The sequence below is a fragment of the Schistocerca nitens genome, chromosome 1 (genome assembly GCF_023898315.1).
Source record: "Schistocerca nitens isolate TAMUIC-IGC-003100 chromosome 1, iqSchNite1.1, whole genome shotgun sequence".
Taxonomy (NCBI): domain Eukaryota; kingdom Metazoa; phylum Arthropoda; class Insecta; order Orthoptera; family Acrididae; genus Schistocerca; species Schistocerca nitens.
The window spans coordinates 649,241,766-649,247,466 of record NC_064614.1 but is presented as its reverse complement, the minus strand read 5'-3'; the positions used below and the strand labels follow the sequence as shown (position 1 = coordinate 649,247,466).

At 41.4% G+C, this 5,701-nt stretch overlaps 1 pseudogene; it reads left to right on the top strand.

Moving 5' to 3' along the window:
* Positions 1–571: 571 nt before the first annotated feature.
* LOC126207967 (5S ribosomal RNA) lies at positions 572–689 on the top strand (annotated as a pseudogene).
* The last annotated feature ends 5,012 nt before the right edge of the window (positions 690–5,701 follow it).

Genomic DNA, 5,701 nt, shown 5'->3' with positions numbered 1-5,701 from the left:
GCGACTTATCATTCTGCAACCCCCTCACCGTCCTGATCCTCCACCGGCGTGCTCTCGTTTTCCCTCGAACACTCTCACCTGCATCAGGTTTCGCTGCTAATTCTGATACACGCTGTATATAAATCTCAGCTTGGCGTCCCAAGCGGCCGCTACTACTTGTGTTACGCCCCGTATAGAAACCTTAAAATTGTGGCGCCTCTCAGATGGGGCTTGTGTCGCTTGGACCTTAAACCGGCCCTGTGCTGAGTACCTTGCTAGCGGCTTTTCCGAGAAAATCGTTGTTAAGTTTTATGCGTACTCCCTACATGCATAAAGTTACCCGTTTTTTTGTTTCGACCAAGTGAAAACACTGCAGGGGCTGTCACGGCGGCAGCAGAGGTTCGAATCCTGTCCGTTTACATTCTTTTTTTACTTTTTAATATCATCCTACACGATATTATTAAATAGTATATGTCATACAAAATTATTCAAGGATAGTCATTTTCATTGTTGTCATTTCATGATTAAATCATTAATTATAGAAAACTTTCTTTAAATGTGTATTCCATTTATGGTTCGTAGTTAAAATTCCGCCAACGGCCTTGCCGCACTGGTAGCACCGGTTCCCGTCAAATCACCGAAGTTAAGCGCTGTCGAGCTGGGCTAGGACTGAGATGGGTGACCATCCGGTCTGCCGAGCGCTGTTGGCAAACGGAGTGCACTCAGCCCTTGTGACACAAACTGAGGAGCTACTTGATTGAGAAATTGCGACTCCGGTCTCGTAAAATGACATAAGGCCGGGGCAGCGGTGTGCTGACCGCATGCCCCTCCATATCCGCATCCAATGAGGCTTGTGGGCTGAGGATGACACGGCAGCCGGTGGCTACCGTTGGGCCTTCTAAGGCTTATTCGGAGTTTAGTTGTAGCTTAGTAGTTAAAATTCTAATTATTTGGACAACGTTCGCTTGATTCGTGGGAAGGGCAGATTGATCAAAGACTTTACGATTAGATCTTTGTAAATGAAAGAAAAGCATCCACGTGGACCGTTAAAATAATTTCACCGAAAGGTACTCTACTTTTACAAATCTGTGATGTTTATTTTCGCAAGCAGATTAAAATTTTCTCGAAAAATAATTCGAAACGCTCCCAACTTGCTAAAGACTAATAAAGAAGTCGCGTCGACTGATGACTCCGTAACAATACAATCTTTAATTCTGTTTCAGTTTAGCGCATCTACTTTCATAGGAATGATGAAATAAGCATGTTTCACTTGAAAGTTGATCAAAGAAAGAACAATCTTTTTGAATGCAAACCAACATATTTTCCCGATATCACTTCTAAAAAATCAGCGTGCTTGCAAGACAATATCTTTCACTAAATGTGCAGGCTGCTCTACGAAATTACATTTTGGTTAGTTCTGCCACAAATACCATTCGGAATTCTAGCGCAGCAAAATGGCTCTGAGCACTATGGGACTTAACTTCTGAGGTCATCAGTCCCCTAGGACGTAGAACTACTTAAACCTAACTAACCTAAGGGCATCACATACATCCATGCGCGAGGCAGGATTCGAACCTGCGACCGTAGCAGTCGCGCGGTTCCAAACTGTAGCGCCTAGAACCGCTCGGCCACCCCGGCCGGCTCTAGCGCAGCAGGCAATGAAAGCGATAGCTAGTGAGACGAGTCTGTAACCTATTGCGTAACGATCGGAATACACATCTGGAGAAGCTTTGCCGTTAATGACTATTATTTAATGAAATTACTACGGCGAAAATAACTATTTTTCAATAATTTTGCATGTCACGTTCTATTTAATGCTATTCTGTACGATGAATAAAAAAAAAGGAACGCACACAGGTAGTATTTGAACCTGTACTATCACCCTGACAGCCGGGAACCTTAGGCGCTGTGCTAATCTGACTCGATCGAAACACTGAAACTTCTTAGGATTAATTATTTTAAAGGATCTCCGGAAACGTGTGTGACGCTCCGTCACTGATAGTAATAGTATACTCATAGAAAAGAACAGAAATATAAGCAGAAAAAATTATTTCTCTTCCCAAGAATTATAAAGAAATCAATTCTTAACCATCTGACTGCGAGTTTTAAAATATCCTCTAACGTCTCACAACATCCTCTAACGTCTCCTGCCATACTCCTGTACGCAACAGACAACTGACTTCGTCCTGCCGCTGCAACTGCCTGATCGAAAATAGGCTAAAATATTTCAAAAAGAAATACTGCGATCCATGCAGAGTTCAATGCATGGACTAACTACAACAATTATTGAATGGAATATTTGGAAATTTGTGGTAAGTTCCCGTGGGACCAAACTGCTGAGGTCATCGGTCCCTAAGCTTTGTAAGTAGGCTGTTTAGGTTTTTTTATTGGTAACGCCACCTCTGTATGAAAATCACTGGCTGTGCTGTGTGCAGTCTGTGGCTGCTTTGCATTGTTGTAATACTCGCCATTGTAGTGTTAGGCAGCTGGCTGTGAACAGCGCGTAGCGTTGCGCAGTTGGAGGTGAGCCGCCAGCAGTGGTGGATGTGGGGAGAGAGATGGCGGAGTTTTGTAATTTGTCATGAACTGCTATATATATGATGATATCAAGGTAAATACATTCTTTGTTCTCTATTAATATCTTTCATTTGCTAACTATCCCTATCAGTAGTTAGTGCCTTCCATAGTTTGAATCTTTTATTTAGCTGGCAGTAGTGGCGCTCGCTGTATTGCAGTAGCTTGAGCAGCGAAGATTTTTGTGAGGTAAGTGATTTGTGAAAGGTATAGTTTAATGTTAGTCAGGGCCATTCTTTTGTAGAGAATTTTGAAAGTCAGATTGCGTTGCGCTAACAAAATATTGTGTGTCAGCATAAGCACAGTCCTGTAAAATTATTAAAAGGGGATGTTTCATATGGCGACCCTGCCAGGATACCTCACTGGAATCTTCAGATTTTTTCTTGTAGTTTGTGTAATTAGTGTAGATTTTGTTTATTGCTAGCACATAATTGTAGAGAGAATCTCCTTTGTAGTTGCAGTCTTTCATTGTTGTACAGTAAAACAGGTGTGGCACGCATGTAGATTTGCACCAAGTATTTCGCAGCTGCAATTAACTAGATATTATTTTCAGTGTTATGTTAATGTGTTTTCTTATTTTTGCTCTTCAAATTGTGCTTTTCTGTGTTGTCGTGTGAAATACTGTGACAATAATGGCGTGTGAAAAACGTAATACTAGGCTCCAAACTAAATTGAGAAATGACAGTGAAGACGAAAGCAGTGTGTTAGCGCCGCAGAGTAATGAATTAACTAATGTTCAAAGTAGTAATTTGGTAATTGCGCATAGGGAAATGGAGCGGGCGGCAAACAATGGTGTAGACAGTGAAACAATTAGAGAATAGGGAAGCATTATCGATCGATCGGTCGGCAACAGCTCGCCTCAGGAATCTGAAATGACAGGAAACAATCTCGCAAATATTGTAGACTCAGGTTTTGGGTCCTCACCGTTTTCTCAAATGAGTCAAGACACATTTTCTGCTTGTCAAAATGTGAATGTTGCCGGTGCAACTTCACTGCCGAATAGCACTGAGGAACACCAGTGCACTGTTATTACAATTAATGCAACAAATGGGACAAAAGCTTCAAAAGTTAGACATAATGGAACAAAATCTTCAAAAGTTAGACACAGTGGAACAAAATCTTAAAAAGTTAGACACAACACTTGAACAAAATCAGAAACAAATAGGACAAAATCTTCAAAAGTTAGACGCAATGGAACAAAATCTTCAGAAGTTAGACTCATTGGAGCAAACTCTTGAACAAACACGCGAGGATTTAACTACTGAGTTACATCACATTGAATCGAAATGTCAAAAAGTCTGTAGTGACGTAAAAACACAAATTTGTGAGCATTTCCAACCTATTTTTTCGCGTCATGAAAATGCACTACAGAATCACGAAGCAGCCATAAAAGAACTGCAAACTACTGTTCATGAAAATCATGAGACCTTGCAAGCTAAATTTGACTCAGTTGCATCTACCGATTCGGTTACGCAACTTGCAAGAACTCAGGAAAACTTGAAGGACACAGTAGATTCGATTTCAACACAAATGGACACTCTGAAACTTGGTTCAGAAAAACACACTGAGGAAATGTGTTCACTATCGGAGAAAGTAGCCGAACTTTCGGATCAGGTCACTAACTTACCTACAAAGGTAGATGATGATCTGAATGACACAAGACCTGTAGCCTTCACTGACACAGAAGAGTATGAACAAATTAGAAAATTCAAAAAAAAATCAAAATCAAATCAATACACAGTACAAAAGAGAAATCCGGGAAGTACAAGATCAGTTGACGCAGGTAATACAAGAATTACATATTTCAGAGGACACTCGCGCTCCAGTACAGGAAGAGGGACATAGAAATACGGAACAGCCACAAAATAATAACACAGCGCATTTCGGAAATTATGAAAGAAATTGGCAAGGTGCACCGAATTTTGAAGTGGAACCGACGAAACGACGTAACAATGACCGATATGCGACTCGCCGACATGATGACTTTGACTATAAGCTGTTCATTACTACACGTAAATTCAAAACGTTTAAAAATTCTGCTAACGACATTCATCCACAAGCGTGGCTCCATCAATTCTCTCATTGTTTTCCCCCCAACTGGTCATTGGAGCACAGGTTAGAATTTATGTGTGGCTACTTGGAGAATGAACCAGCTGTAAGAATGCGATCGGTCATTCACGATTGTCACAGTGAAGGAGATTTTTATCATGCCTTCCTCTCAGCATGTTGGTCTCAAGCCACACAAGACCGAGTAAAACATAGCATCATAATGATGAAACGTTCGAACAATCTGAATTTTCCAGTATTATGAAATATTTTGAAGACATGTTACACAAGAATCAGTATCTTTCAAACCCATACAGCCCCTCAGAACTCATCCGCATTTGCTTAATCAAACTGCCTGAACATTTACGACATATTATTTTAGCAGGACGTTGCAAAGACGACATTGAAGCTTTTCAGGGACTGTTACAAGAACTGGAAATTGACACTGACAATCGCGGAACGCGAGAACACGAGCACAACAATTACAGGTCACATCCGTCACAATTCCGCGATGACAGAAATAATACACGACAAGGCTATTCTTATAACGTAAATCGTGACCAAAACAGACACCACCCGTATGACAACCGTTGGCAGAGTAGTAATAATTACAGGGAAAGATCACCTCTCCGCGGTAATGACTATTACAGAGACAATCAGAGAAACAGACACTATGGGAACCAAAATAATTATTATTACGGGAGACAGAATAACTTTAGACGCAACGGTCCAGCGCGCAGTTACGATTCAGGGAGAAATTCTCCACCACTTAACCGACAAGAAAGAAACTACAGGACCTACCAACATGACGACAGATGATGTGATCGTAACGACAGACCTGAATTGCATCAGAACTGGCGGGATTTAAACAGGGCAGGGCCCTCTCGTCACGGTGAATTTGTAGAAGTTAGGTCTCCAAATCCCAATAACGGCGCGCGCCAACAAAGAGACAGACAATGACTCGCACAGCAGGCAGCCGCGTGGCCCGCTGGCTCCGAGAAAAATAACATAAGACGCTAGCCTTGAGAAAAATTCCAGTATTCTTTACCGACGTATACCGCATGATAATTGCATTCAAGTTCAAACTCTGAGTACTATGAAG